Here is a 19,916-nt window from a genome sequence, read left to right on the forward strand (position 1 = left end):
ATGGTCTCCATCCCATCGCGTTTGAGTCGTTACCGTCGCGAAGATTTCGATTCACCTGGTCGGAGTGCACGTCGCGTCGTGGAGCCGGTTTGACAGGATCCCCCGCGGGCGGGGGTTGACTTTCGTTTTTGTTTCCTCTTCAGTGAACCGCAAACGAGCAGCAGCTCCGCATGGATGTCGGATGGACGCGTCAAGGTTGATGCAGTGGTTGGGCAAGGACGACCTCCCTCCCGTCCAGCCACTGAAGGCTTAATGGGAATCTGAACATGATGTTTGCGGGGATTGTGTGTTTACTCGTTGGAGCTGCGAAACTTTTAATTAGTTCCTTTGAGCTGAAGTAGTTGAAGATGTGCTGGAGAGCGGAAGGATTCTAACGGCAAATTGGGATGCGAAAGAACAATTAAGTGTCCAGCGGGATAGCAGGGATTGGGATCACTGCAACGGACATTTGAAGTTGGGTTGTTTATAACGCATCCTTTGGAAATGAGAAAAAGTTTCCAAGCAATCAAACTTGTCAATAAAGTCGAAGAGGGTGAAGGAGTATTCTCCACAACTTTAAAGACGGTCATGTTCTCGAAAGCGGATTGATGACTAGAATATTTGTTGGCGATATTGGCAAACATGTGGGAGGTCCTCGCTCGCAACTTTCTTCTATACGCGGCGCACGTGACCGCCGTTTTCTCCTCTCCTCTGCTTTTCCCCAGTTTATTTTGGATAGATGCGATCATGCGGTTGACGGCATTCCAATTCTCTTGATGTGCTAGCATTTTCGGCACCAGATTTTCTGGTACCAGCACCTCTCCTAGAGTTTCCTCTAGATTCCTCCTTTCTTCCGCAAATCTCGGACAGTGGAAGAATATATGCTCTGGGTCCTCTGGGACTTCATCGCAATTTGGACAGTCGGTGGGGCCTCCAATTTAAACCTGTGAAGGTATTGGGGATATCTTCCATTTCCCGTGAGAAACTGGGTGAGATTATAATTAATCTCACCGTGTCGTCTCTCCAACCACTCCTTTGACCTTTGAGTCCAACGACCCTTTCCCGAGCGTTCCCAATGCTCTTGCTATTTAGAGATCTCTCCCTCTCAGTTTTCTTCGTCCGCGATGAGGAAGAGGTTGGTTTCGCATTGTATATGTTCGCCACCTCATTTGCCACGATGTCAATCGGCATCATTCCAGAGATGACAAATGCTGCACCATTTGAGACAGTCCTGAAGGCAGAGCATACCCACAGGGCTGTCCTCCTGTAGACTGAACTTAGTTTGGTAGCGTTCCCTGACATCCACAACGCCTCCCTCCAAACTGGAGTTGCATAGAGCATGATCTGATCTCTGGCTATAAGCAACCTAGAGGTATGCCGTGACCCTCCCACGTTCGGCATCATCCTTGCCAGGGCCATACTTGCAGTTGATGATTTGTCGCAAACATACCGCACATGTTGCTTATAGCTAAGCTTCCTGTCTTTCACCACCCCCAAGTATTTGATGGTCGGCTTGGAAGTGAAGATATGATTCCCGATTCTAATACAGGCGTAATTTCTCTTCCGACGCTTAGTGATGAGGACCGCTTCTGTTTTTTCCTCCGCAAGTGCCAGACCAGAGCTCTTTAGCCAACGTTAAACAGCAGCGATTGCCTCGTTTGAGTATAACTCAGCATCTACGAGATGCTTTGCGACAATAACCAGCGCTATATCGTCAACGTAACCCACCACTGTGGCTTCCCCCGGAAAGGGAAGATTAAGTACATCGTTGTACTTAATGTTCCACAGTAGTGGGCCCAATACGGAACCCTGCGGGACACCCGCGGAAACAATGTACTCCTGGGGTCCGTCGTGAGTGTCATACCAGAGCCTCCTTTCAGTTAAATAACTATCGACGATAGCAGCAAGATAGGCGGGAATACCAACCTTCGCTAAAGATTTCCGTATTAGATTTCAAGTGGCCGAATTGAATGCATTTTGCACATCCAGGGTTACTACCACGCAATATTTCCTGGTACTACCCTTTCCGTGAATTGCATCTTCGGCCAAGCCAGTAGCCAATTTGATGGCATCAATTGTTGATCTGGCTTTACTGCCGATCTGAAAGGCCACCTTGGCTCTCAATAACCAGGAGTAATCTATTATAGATTACCCGCTCTAACATTTTCCCCACCGTGTCCAAACGACATATGGGTCGGTATGAGGATGGTTTACCTAGAGGTTTGTCGGGCTTAGGCAGAAGTATCAACTTCTGCCGCTTTCATGCCGCTGGAAATATCCCCTCGGACATGCACGCTTTGAACAACTCACCGAACATGTCTAGTCTGGATTTCACTGCAAGCTTAAGGGCGAAACAGGCTTGGACGGTAGTAAACTTTGCAACAAGGTTTTTGATGGGGATTAAAGCCTGAGAGAGCTTGATTGTGCTGCGGCCTCCACGCTTTTGATGCCCAAATACCTGGACAATGGGAATAGCCACGATTGTGGCGTCTCAGCTGAAAAGATGCTTGGGTTTAACTCAGTCTCCACCACATTAGGTGGCCCATGCTATGGAAGGCGACCCCGCCCCAATAAGTTCAGAAAAGCGCTGGTAAGGCTCAAAAGATCTGCTCCCTCCTCTTATAGTTTGGTCATAGACAATCTCATGGCTAAAAATGGTCTATTGGTAACCTATAAGAATTTCAAACAAGCCTTTAATAACTTCAAGATCTGTGAGGAGGAAAGAAAAGTGGGAGTCCCGCTGGTTTGGAGTGGGGTCAGGCCAGGGAACGAGGAGATGAAAATACTGTGGTGACCAGCTAAAAGTGAAATTTCTTTGAACAAGAATGTGAATGGTGTCCGGATGGCTCAAGTGGTTAGAGCGCTGGGCTGTCGTAGCGGAAGGTCGCGGTTCAAATCTCGCTGGGGGCAGAGGAATTTGTTATCGTGATTGGATGTCGGACACCAGTCGACTCAGCTGTGAATGAGTACCTGAGTCAAATCAGGGTAATAATCTCGGGCGAGCGCAATGCTGACCACATTGCCTGTGTACCGTTACGGTCTTGAATGAAGTGCTCTAACACACTTCAAGGCCCTGATCCAATATGGATTGTCGCGCCAACGATTATTATTATTAAGGGCCTTATTCGGTACTCCGTCCACGCCCAGCGCTTTATTGTCTCCTATTCTACCGCAGATCTCCATCAGCTCGTCTCTGGGGACTGGCGGAATTGTCGTCACATTCAGAGGTGGTTGGAATGTGTCGGTGCTCTCCTCTTGCTGGAGGAATAACCCCTGGATGATTTTCACTTGTAACATTATATGGCAAGGTAGCCAAGTTGTCCACCACCGAGGCACTGCGGTCGAGAGATATAGACAACCGGTACTGGGCTTCCGAGCCCCTGCACCGTGAGTTTCCTCTTTCTTTCGTCTTCCAGGTTGGTTTTATGTTCTGGGAATCCTCATAGCCATTTTGGTCCACGCACCAGAGATGAACAAACTTTAGTCCATGCACAGTCAGTCTTAGTTTTGACATTTGTTGGTGGGGAGTACCGGAATTGAAACTGATCATTTCTTTAAGGGGGCCATTCTCAGAAACTACCAAGCCGAAAAATCTGAAAAAAAATCAGAAGGCTGCCACTATATGCTGCCTGGGCTTTGAAATACCTTCCATACTGATATCTGTTCAAATAAAGTTAATAATAGTATATTGCTATATTTTTTTGTAATTAGCTAGAAAGCCTCCTTTAAATTCATCCTAGCGCCACGAAGTGTGATGTATTCTATAATGTAGAGCATGATCTTACCAAATTTGGTGGAAATCGCATCATTACTAACAAAGTTGTAATACGTCAAAGTTGTTGCTTCTTTGAAAACTGAAGACTATGAATGTCAATATCACCCGAAAGTGGATACTCTCACATAATATATGCATACATTACGTGCTAGGTACTAAGAAATACACAAAACCTTTCGTACCTGAATGCGTTGAGCATAAGTTTGTGAACCGCTTGGTGTAATTAGTCGCCTCCATATTTTAGCAATTTGGCCGTAAATCCATCGGCTCCTGGCGACTTATGGTTTTTGAGCCGATGAATTGCCCGGACTGTTTCTCCTATTCTTGGTGATAGCAGTATTTGCCCGTCGTCATCATTTGGCGGGACCTCCAACTCGCCGATATTCTGGTTGTTCAGCAATCGGTCGGTCGGAAATTATATTTCTCTCTTGGTCTCGGCAGGATGAGCATCGAGGTGTGTAAGGCTTGTTAGTAAAACTTCGGCGCCTGGTGCGGTTGCTCTCTGTACTTTTCGATTTCACAGACCTGTTGGTTCTCTCAGGCTTCCTTTTTCCGTCTGTCAAGTCGCTTCTCCGCTCGCCGGAGTCCGTGATAAGTCTTCGTGCGTTCCCGTCCCCTTTGAGAATGCTACATTACTCGGTATGCAGCATTCTTCCGTTCAGTTGCCAGCTTACATTCATCGCCGAACCAGCCTTTCCGACTCTTTTTGCGGCTGAGGCCAGGTATGTTTGTGGCCGGATTTATGATAACGCTCTTCAAGTGATTGTGAAGCTCATTTGTTGATGATTCATCTCCAAGATCTCTGTTAACTGCGTTTATTGCGGCATCCTTTTCCTCCTTATAGGTGTTATGGATGGCTTCAGTGTTAACTCTCACCTGATTGTCAGAGGGAATTCTAGGTGGTGTTGTTATTCGAGCTCGGAACACCATGCCAACGAGATAGTGATTATCATCATCAACGGCGCAACAACCGGTATCCGGTCTTGGCCTGCCTTAATAAGGAACTCAAGACATCCCGGTTTTGCGCGGAGGTTCACCAATTCGATATCCCTAAAAGCTGTCTCGGGGGGGGTCTGCCTCGTCTTCTTTTTCTACCATAGATATTGCCCTTATAGACTTTCCGGGTGGGATCATCCTCATCCATACGGATTAAGTGACCCGCCCACCGTAACCTATTTAGCCGGATTTTATCCACAACCGGACGGTCATGGTATCGCTCATAGATTTCGTCATTGTGTAGGTTACGGAATCGTCCATCTTCATGTAGGGGGCCAAAAATTCTTCGGAGGATTTTTCTCTCGAACGCGGCCAAGAGTTCGCAATTCTTCTTGCTAAGAACCCAAGTTTCCAAGGAATACATGAGGACTGGCAAGATCATAGTATTGTACAGTAAGAGCTTTGACCCTATGGTGAGACGTTTCGAGCAGAACGGTCTTTGCAAGCTGAAATAGGCTCTGTTGGTTGAAAACAACCGTGCGCGGATTTCATCATCGTAGCTGTTATCGGTTGTGATTTTCGACCCTAGATAGGAGAAATTGTCAACGGTCTCAAAGTTGTATTCTCCTATCCTTATTCTTCGTGTTTGACCAGTGTGGTTTGATGTTGTTGGTTGATTCGTCTTCGGTGCTGACGTTGCTACCATATATTTCGTCTTGCCTTCATTGATGTGCAGCCCAAGATCTCGCGCCGCCTGCTCGATCTGGATGAAGGCAGTTTGTACGTCTCGGGTGGTTCTTCTCATGATGTCGATATCGTCAGTTGGGTGGACTTAAAGAGGATCGTACCTCCTGCATTTACCTCAGCATCACGGATCGTTTTCTCTAGTGCCAGGTTAAAGAGGACGCATGATAGGGCATCCCCTTGTCGTAGACCGTTGTTGATGTCGAATGGTCTTGAGAGTGATCCTGCTGCTTTTATCTGGCTTCGCACATTGGCGAGAGTCAGCCTAGTCAGTCTTATTAATTTCGTCGGGATACCGAATTCTCTCATGGCCGTGTACAGTTTTATCCTGGCTATGCTATCATAGGCGACTTTAAAGTCGATGAACAGATGGTGCAACCGTTGTCCATATTCCAACAGTTTTTCCATCGCTTGCCGCAGAGAGAAAATCTGATCTGTTGCTGATTTGCCTGGAGTGAAGCCTCTTTGGTATGGGCCAATGATGTTCTGGGCGTATGGGGCTATCCGGCCTAGCAAGATAGCGGAGAATATCTTGTAGATGGTACTCAGCAACGTGATACCTCTATAATTGCTGCACTGTGTGATATCTCCCTTTTTACGTATGAGACAGATAATGCCTCGTTGCCAATCGTCAGGCATTGATTCGCTGTCCCATACCTTGAGTACAAGTTGATGAACCACTTGGTGTAACTGGTCGCCTCCATATTTAACCAATTCGGCTGTAATTCCATCGGCTCCTGGCGACTTATGATTTTTTAGTCGATGAATTGCACGGACTGTTTCTCCTGGGGACTCATCCAATCTAAAATGGGCATGCTTCATAGCGATTCCGTAGCCTACATAACGACGAAATCTATGAGTGAAATCTATGAGACTGTCTGGTTGTGGATAAAACCCGACTCAATAGGTTGCGGTGGGCGGGTCACTTAATCCCTATGGATGAGGGTGATCCAGCCAGGAAAGTCTATAAGGACAATATTTATGATAGAAAAAGAAGACGAGGCAGAACCTGCCTGAGATGGAACGATGGCGTAGGCCAGGACGCCAAACAGCTTTTAAGGATATCGAATTGGTGAACCTCGGCGCAAAACCGGGATGCCTGAAGTTCCTTAAAGCGGGCCTAGATCGGATACCGGATGTTGCGCTGTTGATGACGATGATAAGTAGTCCCCCGCAGCACCTGTTGCGGCAGTCAGTCTTGGCTTGATAAGCTTCTCAAGCAGCTTCCCCGCTCTGTCCAACATATTGAGCGGGCGATATGCTGACGGCGCCCCGGGGTCGCTTTTGCTCTTCCTTATCAACACAAGTCTCGTAATCTTCCTGCGGGAAGAAAAACACCCTCAAGGTAACAAGTTTGGTTTACAAACGAGTTTCATCACTTCGCTTGGAATACCATCCGGTCCTGGTACTTTTTTGTCCTTCATGGACAGGACCTCCCCCTCTAGTTCTTTGGCAGTGAAGACTGGGCATTCCTCAGTATTCATTTCTTCATCGACAGCGTCAGCACGGATGGGTGGACGGGAAAAAGGGCCTGCACCATTTCTTCCATCTTCGCTGCTTCCATGGGAAAGGATGACTGACGAACACGGAGTTTTTACGTAACCAGATTATACAGTATCCATGGGTCTCTGTTAACGTCGCTGATTAGCTCCTGCCAGCAGTGTGTTTTCTGCTTGTTGATTTAGCCGCCTGAGAATATCGACGAGTATTGGGTAGCCATCAAAAATTATCTTTTCTCGTGTGCTACATAAGGTCGTCGGCCACTTCCCAGAGGGGCGTCATAACATATGACTGACTATGAAATCGTGAAAGCGGATCGATGAACGGAAAGGGCTGAAGGCTTTATTGATAGTTTCGAGTGATGAGGGTCATGACGCGCTCGACCTCAGATACTGTGCGAAATTTCGGGAAATTTAACCTAGTGTGCGCCGGAATTTGTTATTGCGTTGGACAGGAAACCGGAAGATGCCGCAGAATTCAATTATTTCAGACGTGTGTGTATACCCCATCACGAAAGAATTCGCATGTGGTCATAAACCTTTTGATGATCTTGTGGAGGACATTAACGATGCTGACCAACTGAAGAAGTGAAAGGGACACCTCGCCACGGTTTTTAACCGTGTCACATTCGGTGAAGTTCCTTTGTGGTCTGATTGCTATCTCACCAGATCATAGACCAAATGGCTCTGAATTTGGAAAGAAAGACAAGTAGATTTGGGCTGAAGATAAAAATTAACAAAGCCATGGTTCTCAGCCTGACGGGTGATCGCTTTCTCTTCCAATTTGCCTTAATTAGCAGGGCATCGAGGACTTTCTGATACTGGCCCTTGTTGATTATTGCTCCCTACGGTATGTTGTCGATGTTGGGGAGTACTATAGTTGGTGGCTGTTACGCCCAGTTCGACTATAGTGGTTTCGAGGCTGGAAACCAGTATTCCATTTACCACCTCGCTTCCGGAGGTCTTTGCTGTTCGTTCTATCCCATGGGTGCTACTCGCCGAACAATGTAGAACGCAGGGTCGGAATTCTCTTTATAGTCAGGATGACTACTTCGGCTTTTTCCAGTGCAAGACTGAAACCATGAGCAGTCATTCATCCGCTTACCCGTCGCATCAATATGCCAAGTCTGCTTTCCGCCTGTTCGACAATGCGTCCAGTAACAAGCGCCGTGACATCATCTGCATAACCGACCAGACGCCATTCTTCTTGCAGGCCAGGTTAAAGTAGACTATCGTAGGTAGCGTTCCAGAAGTCCGGCCGTAGGATGGATCCCTGCACTACTCCCGGCGTGATCTCAATCCTTCTCTGACCCTCCAACTGCTCCCTTCGAACGACATCCACGACTTGCGTGACAGCATCAACGGTGGAACTTCCTGCTCTATAACCAAACTACCATGAAGATAAGTCTCCGGCGGCGCGTATCACTTCAGTGAGTCTACTTCTGACGAACTTTTCGAGCACTTCTCCAGCAGTGTCAAGCATATAAAGTCGGCGGTATGAAGACAACAACTCAGCTGATCAGCGCAAGCCTCGCCACCATCCAACGAGAAGGGAAAATGCCCTCTTTCAGGCAAAGCGTTGTATGCGCCGAGCAGTAGGTCTGGTCGATACTGGAATACCAGTTTGTATACCTCTGCTGGAATACAATTGGGTCCTGGGGCCTTTTTGGTTTTCATAGAGAGGACTGCCTGCTTCAACTCTTTTATAGAGAAAAGTGGACAGTCTTCGTCACTCTCCACGCCGACGTCATCATCCCGTACGGGGTGCGCAGGGAATAGTGCCCGTACAATGCGGTCCATCTGCTCGGCCTTAAATGAACAGGGTTTTCGCAGAGCCGCGATTTTTCGGGTAAGCAGTTCGTAACCGGGTCCCCACGCTTCTCCATTCATCTCGTCGACCAGATCCTGCTGCTTTGCTCCTGTTGATTGCACTGCAGAATCTGCTTTTGGCTGATCTGTACTCTTTCATTATGGTACATGCCTCCTCCCCCGGAGCTCTACAATTTCCACCGTCCACCAATACATAGAAAGTTTGCCACGTCTCGATACCCTCCTGGGCGTGGAGGCTTCGCAGGCGGTCGTTACCAGGTTCATAACTGAATTTACGACAGTGTCAGCTGCAGCGCGGCCCGACCTGTTAAAAGAGGTGTTCACCTTTGCAACATTTCATGCACAGAATGAGCGCCGGGGTGGTGCCCACCGAGTGTTTGTGTCCACCACTTCGAAAGCAATGTATTGCTGGTCGCTTGCCGAGAAGTCTTCCAGAACTCGTCACTCGTCCACCAGTGACTCCAACGCGAAGGTTATGTCTGGAATACTTCCCTCGCAGGCTGGGCGCCGGAGCGTTGGGGTGGATGCGATGTTTAAAACTACCAGTCCTGTTCTCGCCGCCATTTCGAGGATTTGTTTCCCTCTGGAGTCTGAGTGAGGCATACCCCATTCAAGGGCCCTGGAATTGAAGTTACCGCCGATCAGAAGCCGCCCCTTTGTGCCCAAGATAGCGTCCTCCTCAAAGCATGAAGCCTGCGTTGAAAGTCCGATATCGTCTCATTCGGCGTAAGATAGACACTGAAAAAGGTTATTATTTAATTCAGACAAAGCCGTCCCCTCGGCTTTGGGCAAGAATCCTAAGAGGGAACTGCGCTAGCAACTCGTGAGCGGTTGGACTCCGGTGCATATTGATTTGTGCGTCCTAGCTCTTTCCAGCTGCATAGGATCCAGCTCTCCTTTTCGTTGCGGGCACTTTATGGCCTACATAACCGCATTTGCGCATGTTGCCCTTCTCTCAGGTCCCCGACAGGTTGGAGACGTGTGCCCATAATCCAAGCATCTGTAACATTTGGTTGTGGCGGCCCGAATTCATATCTTACATGCTACCCAACCAATTTTGATTTTCCTGCTGTTGAGAAACTTCCTTCCGAATTGCTTCGCAACTTCTACCACAGCGAGTTTTTGGCCTCGGAGGTTCGCGATCTAGATCAAGTTACCTCCGGACATTCGCGTTTGATGGCCCTTTTTATCTCGTTCTTTTCTGCCTCATAGAGGGTTTCCAGGCTGGAAACTAAAGCTTTCTATCCCAGAAGTCCCTTGACTACTTCACAGAATGTAACTTTATTTGTTGTCCTCGGGCCTAGTTCGATTAGGACTCCATCACCCTTCATTTTACCTTATCTTCGGATTTGATCTTATAACGGATTTCACTGAGAACTTCCGCAAAGCTCTTGCCTTCCGTCGGCTTAATAAACAGAGGTGGCGGTCTAATGCTCCTTCGTTTCCCCACCTTTTCTTTTGGTGCTCCGTCCGTCGTGTCCGCCTTAATTTTAAGCAGAGGTTTTTTGGCGGTCGCAGTGTTCTCATCCGAAGGCGCGGTTGTTTCTGTTTCCCGCGGACTTTCTCTTACTCTCCGTGTCCGCCAATAATATGAAATTCTGTCCAGGAGCTCCTCCAACTCCATCAGCCCGTTTTTCACCCCTTCTGCTAACGTTTTTCTTTAGGAACGTCGCAAATCGCATGCGCTTCACAACTGCCGCGCATTTGTTAATAAGCCTTTCCTCCTCAGATTTCGCCAGAGTTGCCGAAAGCGCTTCCACTTGGCTTATATTCGAAACGTTAGTTTCGGCAGTTTCCACTGTGCCTTTTTCCGCAACTATAACACTGCATGGTACTGTTTGGGTTTCCGTCTCCGTTGCAGGTGCCGCATCGATTTGGGAGTCATCCTCACCGTCTGCGCATCCCATCGTCAGGTATTTCAGCCTTTGCTGCGCTTTTCGCTGGGCGCTGGGGCGAGCGACGCGTTTTCGTATTGCGTATAAACGCAGCCAGCTCACTCTCTATTTCCACTATCTCCTCGTTCGTTCTGCTTTTTGTTCGCCATGTAAGTGTTTTTCCAGCGCATCGTGTGTAAGTGAGCGGGCCGTAATAGTCAGGAACGGGTTTACCTTCGGGGACAAAGCCCCTGTCCCAGTTCTCCAAGGACTGACCTGCGATTAGTTGATCCCGGAACTCACGGACGGATCAGCGCTGGCTCGGGGCAACGCGGTCTACTAATACCGATTCAATGCACATTACCCGACCAGGGTCCCCAAGAGGCTGGCTCCTGATACACGCCACAACGCCACCTTGACAGAGGTAGCCTTACATCAGGAGTTGTCGACGGCTTCGGGGACTCCCGATGTGTCCCGACGTGTATCGGTCATTAGCAATTCGCTCTTCACCGAGAAACTTTCTCGAGGCTACTACCTAGGAAGCAGGTATTATGCCAGCTAAAGGGCCAGAACTACTTGCTCGAGTACCTCGAGGACGTGTCTTCTGAACACTTGCCCAACTTTAATTTGAAGCATAATCGGACAAGGGCGTCACGTGTTGCATATAGAACTAATCATTCTTTTCGGAGAAACGGATGCTCCGCACGGAGATGATGATTTTATCAGCTTGTGTTCGCTGTGCCTTTTCACTGGAACTTTTAAGAAACGTTATAAGCATTTGATTCCTATTCTACTAGAAAGGAAAGAAAGAAAATTAAAAATGTTGATGCTTTTCATGTTTTGTCGTAGACCTGGGATTGGAGTTGGCTTAACCTTTTCAAAGAGTTTCCTCGTACAAAATATCTCAAAAATCATCACTGTCTTGTTTGAAACAACTAATCCCTTTCGAGGAAACAAACTACGACTTTACATTTCAGACAACTTTGTCCTGATCCAAGCGTTAACCTCCATCAAAAACTATGAACCTGTTTGCGACGTTCGATTTCCCAATAACATTTACCTGGCTCTGCGACCCTTCTTAGTGAAAAACATGTCCATGTCACGTTGTCCATGAAGATATCTGCCTTTTCATGTGCTAATTTCCGAACGAGAAAAAAGTTGAGCGTAATTGAAATGACCTTTGAAGGGTATCAAAAGTGGTTGCACTCGAAAAGGGAGGAATTTCAAGTCGCTTCCAATAAATCAATGAAAGGTTTGGGATGGAATTTTCTAATTTGGGTCCTTTAACTCTTTCGAAGTAAATGTTCCTTTTTGGCTCAAATACAAGAACTTCCTTTGAAGGAATTTCGTGCAAATATTTACGGAACAACCTTTTGTTTGTGCAATGTGATATGTTCGCAAGTTTGTCCTTAAAGGCAGAAAACTTCAAATGGTTTTCATAGAAAAAGTGGAAGATATCGAAAGATGATATGCCGTTCTCATTTTTGGTAACTTGGGAGTGTAATATTATGCATGACTTGGCATCCGAAGGGTCTGATCAATATACTTCCTGGATGGACTACATGGACATATGTACATAGAACGTTGAAAACAAGACCAACTCCTTATGACTTGCAATGTTGGGCTCTTGGGGTTGAGTTCAGACAAAAGATAATAGAGGTTTCCCTCCATCGTGCTCCCAACTCGTTTTCTTTAATTTTTCTAGGAAACATTACGCCAATATGTTCTTGGAAATTACAATCAAGCGCTTTACTGCCGGAGACTCATTTCATATGAACCAACTCCACATTTTTGCCACAAACAGTTGACCCTAAATGTATCTTTTTACTTGAGAAACGAATCAGATTGAAAATCCGCTTCTCATTCACTTCCGCACCCAGATGTCTTGAAAAGTGTAATTTACTATTCCACGCTTCACGCTCTATTGATGAAAGAGCCCAACTCGTGACTAATCCCAAATTTAGATTAAATATGGATTCATGTCGGAAGATTGGTTCAAATTAAAAAAAAAATTATCCAATTTCATAGCATTAAGTGCTGCTCCGTGAAGGTGATTCGTTGGAATAAAAATGCAACAAGGTGCGCGTACATGATGCGGCCATTTCTGCTTGTTGGAATTTCTTTAGGAACCTAGCTGAAATTAAAACAGGAGAAAGTAATTGACATCTTAAATTGATTGGCAATTAGTAGAAGTAACCCTGGTGCTTGTGAACTTTAGATTAATGGAAGCATGGTCGTTGATACACTTAGGTCTAATTGAATGTACCTTTCCCAATACCGTTCTTTGGCGCAAAATTCCATGTATTATGCAATAAGGAAATATTAGCCAATGGCACCATCTCCGCCTTTAAGTAATAACTTTTTTTAGATAATCAGTTACGTAAAGATACAGTAGAGAATGTTTTGCATCAATGAAAAGCGTTGGGGCTCATTCATTTCTCACGTTACTACAATAGAATGGATCGATGCATAATAACTTCATTGGATGAAGACCTCGAATTCTTCTCATTAAATCTAATGATAAGTCATGACGGATAAAGCTACGATAAATGATTCCTAAGGCTGAAATAATTGATTAAACCGTATATTAGCAGCAAAGCGTTTGTAGGGGAGGGATTAGCCGTTTCTAACTAACATTTTGATGAAGCGGTGGTCTTACGAGTAGAATGTCGGCTACAATGGTCTCAAATGCTCAAATATTTAATGACTGGAACGGGCTCTCGGAATGGACAGCGCGGTCGTTACTGACGCAAGATGGTACGGCAACCAGCTGTATCATCTTGTAACCGGCCTTCCCAGCCGTACGTGTGAGTGGGACGTCCATGTTTCTCTCCGCACGGGCGATACAGCGACCCGGGTAAGGTTGTAGCTGATCGGTTGAGGTGAACGCTTCCTGCGGGATCCGGAATCCAACACGCCACTTCACTGTATTCCTGAGACGGGTGAACCCCGGTTTAGGGAGGTAGCGCGCCTTAAATTAGAGGAAACACCTGAGTTAGTAACACTAAAAGGACGGACAGACAGACAGACGGACGGACATTAGTTTAAACTAACTCATGGGACGCCCAGGTTGGACTACTCGTGAAGGTGTACGGAACCTTCGGCGGCCTGCTGGTGGTAGGCAGGCAGTTTAAAGAGGGGAAAGGACGGCTGGAGGGATAGGACTTCTTATGCAGCACGGGGGTAGCAGGAAGCAAAATGCTGGATGTGCCGCGGCTGTGGTCAGTGAACGCGAGCCCGTTGCTGAATTTGGGAGCAAATACCCAAACAAGTAAATGGATGCAAACAACAAATACCAGCACAAACAACAGAAGGCTTGAAAAGTCCAAGGACGGCGGTTTTTGGGAACGAACGAACCGGCTCCCGACCGGCGGCCGTGCTGTCTCAGTTGCAGGTGTCCAGGAGGGGACACCTAACTCCATGCTGGAACCTTTCAGAAGGAGTTCAGTGCTCCTTAGATCGCCACCTAGTCTAGCGAGATCGCTAGAGGGACGAGGAGTTTGTCAGAAAATGACGTAAAATAACGAAGCTAAGCCCAGCGATGTGATTCTGATACCAGATGCTGGGTGTGACGAATGTCAGCGAGCGAACGACCACCCGGGAGCGGCATTTGCCGCACTAGGTGAGAAGATAATGGAGCTCTGTGAGTGTATTAAGAATAGGAAGGACATCCACCAAAATATTAGGGCTATGATCAGAGGTATCAGAATGGCGTATGGTAGAGCCCAGGTGGAAAAAGGAGCCTGTAAATCAGGGAAGAAAGTCATCCAGGCGACACCGGTGACACCTCCTTTGCAAAGGTTACTCGGCGAAAACGCTGGAAAGGGAAACCTGGGAAGGGATGGGTGAAATACCTAGACCCCAACAGATCCCCAAAAGGATGAAACGCCCTTCTTCAAAGAAACCGGAGCAAGCATTGAAAGCAGTCAAAGATGCCAAAGGAAAGGCGGTAGCTGTGATTCCTGCAAATGAGGCAGAGCATGACGTGCGAGGCACGGAGGCATGGAGCAAGTTTGTCTCGAAGAAAAGGAAGGAGAGGATAGGGATACGGTCAAAAGTGATCGAAGAAGCAACTTATGTTGACATTCTTAGCAAGTTAAATCGGACCCAGAGCTTGGGGATCTAGGAAACAGTGTCAACCGAATTAGGCGGTCGCAGAAGGGAAATATCATGCTGTAGTCAAAGAAGTCGAATGATAAAACAACGGAGACATTCCTCGGTCAGGCGGAAAAACCCCCTTGGCCAGCAGGCTGAAACAAGGGCCCGGCGGCAGGAGGTAACTCTCGAGTGCAAGGACATCGATGCGATCACCGCGAAGGAGGATGTCCACGCATCACTGGAAAAGGTGTTCGAGTTTCCGGGACTACAGAAATCGGCAGTCAAATCGATGCGAAAGGCCTATGGGGGGACGCAGACTGCAGTTATTAGCCTGCCAGCAGAGACAGCGTCCAAATTACTGGCAGCGGGCAGAGTCAAGACAGATTGGGTCAACTGTTGTCTCAGAAAGAGAGTGGACATGAAACGATGCTTTAGGTGCCTCGACTTTGGGCACATAGCCGCAGCGTGCACCAGCGCCCACGATAGATCAAAGCGGTGCAGAAAGTGCGGAGGAGATGGACATACCGCTAAGGTGTACACAGCTGACCCGATATGCATGCTGTGCGAAGGAAAGGAGGACATCGACAACCGACATATTACTGCCAGTAGCAGATATCCAGTGTTCAGGAGAGCGCTAAATACAAGGCCCAAATGAGAATAATTCAAATCAATCTCAACAACTGCCAGGCGGCGCAAGAACCCCTCTCACAGACCATCCGAGAGAAGGGAATCGACGTTTCCATTATTTGTGAACCCTATCGCAACTACAGTGATGGTGTCTGGAGCAGGGACCAGACCGGTAAAGAGGCGATATGAGCGTGCGGCGGGCAGGCCATTCAGGAAGTTATGCAACGTCCGGAAGCTGGTTTCGTGAGAACAAAGATGGGCGGGATTCATTGTCTACAGCTGCTACGCTCCTCCTAGCGCAATCCGTGCGCAGTGCGAGGAGATGCTGCACCATTTGGTACTGGACGCAAGGAGTCATACCCCGAAAATTATAGCGGGTGACTTCAATGCTTGGGTCTGTGAGTGGGGTAGCGGAAGGACAAACGAGAGACGACGTATCCTGCTCGAGGTATTTGCCGGGTTGGATGTTGTACTTGCCAATGTTGGGAACTCATTTACGTTCAGAGGCCTGGGCTCTATCATCGACCTCACGTACGTGGGCACCGCATTGGCAAGGGGAACTACCTTATGTGTGTCAGTGAGCATTACACCCACAGCGACCACCAGGCGATCCTTATTAAAGTCGCTGGTGGGCCAAGTGGCGAGTTGAATGCTCGCAGCGAGTAGGGATGCCGGGCTGGACGACGAGGGCATTCGAGTAAGATACGTTCTCTGAAGCTCTGGCGGGCCATGACGACCTAAATGGCACGGCGACCGAAATGGCATCGAGGATCACGCGATGGGGTGACATGCGACGCTGCTATGCCCCGGAGGCGAGAGTTTACAAGCAAACGGCCAAACTATTGGTGGAATAGCGAAATCGTGAAGTTAAGATCGGCATGCCATCGAGCAAGAAGGAAGTTCCAGCGGTCCAGGGGAAGACCCGATCACGAAGAGCGCGAACGGGATTATAGAACGTTGCGTGGCAGAATAAAGGAGGCGATTCGTAGGAGCAAAAGTAATTGCTTTAGGCGACTGTGTGCGGATGCGAACATAAACCCCTGGGGCATGGCCTTGTGGCGCGGCAGGATTCGCAGCATTCGAAATTTATTTCGAATGTTGCGAATGTGAACAAATAGATGGCGCGGAACTGTCCACTTTGTAGAGCTCGCCAAGGGAGTGGAAGACTAGCGAGAAAAGGGTGCCATGAGTTAGGGACAGAAAAGAAACACATGAAGCGAGATAATTCTCTTCTGCCTCTAACGAGTAAATAGTCACTTCACTTTTTCTTCATTCTTTAAATAAATTAATTAATAAAGTCTAATTGTTAAATCTATCGAGTATTGATTGTAAAAACCTAGTCTATGTTCCGGTGTACCTAAAAATTGTGGTTTGCAAAGAATTGGACTATTAAAGTTAAATTGGTGACCCCGAAGAGCACAAAGCCCTAGTACTATCAGTATCCAAAGTGAAGAAAGAGAGGCTGGACCCTCACCTGTAAACATAACTATTGAACAACCTGTGCAGCCGATACCTCAGGTGACTCGTTCTGTTCCTCTGATCTCGAGCGCGTTTTATCAAGTTAACCAAACATCAGCGCCGCAGCCCCAGACGCCAGCACCGCAGCGCCAGACGTCAGCATCACTGCCGCAGCCACCATCGTTGCCGCCGCAGCCGCAGCCATCACCATCTCAAACGTAGCTGACACCAGCATTATTGCCGCATCAGAAATTCAACGAGCGCGACCACCTTTCAACATTGGCAGCAGCAACTTAGAAAACGAACGATTATTTGGCAATCAATTGACTTCATCTCAACAGCCACCGCTATCAGGCAGAAGCCGAAGACTCCGCCACCATCGCTGCTGCAGCCACCATCGTTTCCGCAGCAGTCACCAGAGACGCCGCCGCAGCCACGCTCGCCGTCTCCAGCATCAACGCCGCCGCCGCCTTCACCATCAACACCGCAGCCATTGAAGCCAGCGCCGCCGCAGCGGCGAATCATTATTGTAATTTGTTGTTTGAATTTTAATTTGTTTTAGTTAAATTTATTTATTTAAAAAAAAAAAAATCAATAAATAGTAAGCCCGCTGCAAGAGACGGCGTTCAGGCGTTTTAGGTGCGGTTCATCGTTGGTTGTCCGCTCTCTGGGCGAAGTTCTGGGAAGTGGTTTCGGTCTGCGCTTAAAAGCGTCCGCTTCGGTGGTGATTTCTTTGTACGTGCGTGAATTTGTGGATTCGGCCTGCCGTGTAGTTAGAACAGTTTCACTGCGTTTTCGTTTTAACACTCGCGTCGAAAAGAAGTTTCCTTTTTACTAGTCAAGATGTCGATCGACAACAAAGACGCGGCAGGCCCATCGAACCCACAAGTGACCGCCCTCGCCGTGCGTGTTCCTCCATTTTGGCGGCGGAACCCGGAGCTGTGGTTCATACATTTGGAAGCGCAGTTCCAAATGTCCGGAATCACATCGGACGCGACCCGCTTCAACTATGCGGTGATCGGTCTGGATGAAGAGTCGATTCTTCTGGTGTCCGATGTAGTGAAGTCGACATCATACACGCAGCTCAAGAGCGAGTTGATCAGGCGCCTGTCGGCAAGCGAGTCGGCAAAATTAGACCACTTGCTGGCGGGTTTAACGTTGGGTGATCGAACTCTCAGCCAATTGCTTCGCGAAATGAGGCAATTGGGTGGGAGCAAGATCGGCGATGACCTGATCAAGTCGCTCTGACTGCGACGGCTCCCGGAGGGCACCCAGGCGATCCTCGCTTGCGTCTCCGGTTCCTTGGAGGAACTGGCAGCGACGGCCGACCAGGTGCAGGAGGTGTACGTACGCCCAACCTTGGCGGCCGTTCAACCACCGTCGGATGAGGTGGGTGACTTGAGGCGCGAGATAGCCGCTTTAACAGCCAGTGTGGCCGAGATGCGGGCGACGTTGGACGCTCAGCGTTCGGGCGCCAGATCGCGAGCACGCTCACGGTCTGCCACCCGAAAAGGGCGATCAGGTAGCAGGTCGTCAGGACAGTCCGCGGACCGAGGGATTTGCTGGTACCACCGCAGATTCGGGGATAAAGCGACAAGATGTACGCTACCGTGTAGATTCGCGCCTACCGCAAAAAACTAGGTCCGCGGGGGGTCTTGGCGACGGCCACCCAGAACGCAGCGCCACGTCGCCTAACTATTTTCGACCCCCTCAGCAGGCGCAGCTACCTCATCGATACTGGTGCGGAGGTTTCGGTTCTTCCCGTACCTCGGCAACATCAACTTTTCCCACAATCGCTCAAAGTTGCGGCAGCAAATTCCTCCCGCATAAACACATACGGGTATAGGCAAGTGGACGTGAGTCTTGGCTTGCGTAGGACGTTTTCGTGGCGTTTCATCCTGGCGGATGTCAGCTTCCCCATACTAGGCGCAGACTTCCTGTGTCACTATGGATTGCTGGTGGACTTGCAAAACAAGTCTCTTATAGATTCCACGACCAACCTTAATTCGTCGGGACAAATGGTATCTCACCCAGGCAATAATCTTTCCGTTCTTTTAGAAGACATTACCGACTCTCGTGTTTGGGCACTTCCCCAAAAGTTCAGCCAGATTACTACCAAGTGTAGTCTCTCCAAACCAGTGAAGCAAAATGTGCAGCACCACATTATCACTACTGGTTCCCCGATCTTCTCGAAGGTGCGTCCTCTACCATCCCAGAAACTGTCTATTGCACGGAAAGAGTTTGAACAACTCGTTCAACAGGGTATCTGCAAGCCCTCAAACTGCTGTTGGTCTTCCCCACTGCATATGGTCCCTAAGCCAAACGGCGAATGGCGCCCTTGTGGGGATTACAGAAGGCTAAATGCACAGACTGTTCCTGACCGATATCCAATTCCACTCATCCACGACTTTGCGCATCACCTCGCGAATTGCCGCATCTTTTCGACCTTGAACTTAACCAAGGCTTATCACCAAATCCCAGTAGCTCCTGAAGACATTCCAAAGACGGCAATACGCACACCCTCTGGACTCTTCGTGTTCACCCGGATGACTTTCGGATTGTGCAATGCGGCGCAAACCTTTCAAAGGTTCATTCACTCAGTCCTGCGAAACCTCGAGTTCTGTTTCGTATATTTGGATAATGTTTTGGTCGCTTCTTCCACTGAGTCTGAGCACTTAGCCCATCTCGAGTGCATTTTTCAACGTCTCCTTGAGGCCGGTTTAGTCCTAAACGTTGAGAAATGCAAATTTCTCCAAAAACAGGTCAGATTCCTCGGCCATTTCATTTCCCCTGAAGGAATACAGCCCGACCCAGACAAGATGCAAGCGATAACAAGCTTCCCGCGTCCAAAGACAGTGAGGGAGTTGAGGAGGTTCTTGGGCATGCTAAACTTCTACCGTCGTTTCCTGCCCAAGGCCGCCCATCACCAGTCCATTTTGAACGCGTACTTGTCTGGCCCCAAAATTAAGGACACACGAGAGATCGTGTGGTCTGAAGAGGCTATCTGCGCGTTTGACAAATCCCGTCAACAACTGGCCGACGCTACACTCTTGGCATTCCCTCTGCAAGATGCACCCCTAGCCGTTTTTGTTGATG

At 48.3% G+C, this 19,916-nt stretch overlaps 1 protein-coding gene across 3 annotated transcripts in view; it reads left to right on the forward strand.

The window, feature by feature from the left end:
• The window catches only part of LOC119659665 (tumor necrosis factor alpha-induced protein 8-like protein), a 151,602-nt gene that overhangs the window by 650 nt on the left and 131,036 nt on the right, over positions 1–19,916 (forward strand). The window lies entirely within an intron of this gene.

This window comes from Hermetia illucens, chromosome 6, assembly GCF_905115235.1.
Source record: "Hermetia illucens chromosome 6, iHerIll2.2.curated.20191125, whole genome shotgun sequence".
Classification (NCBI taxonomy): Eukaryota; Metazoa; Arthropoda; class Insecta; order Diptera; family Stratiomyidae; genus Hermetia; species Hermetia illucens.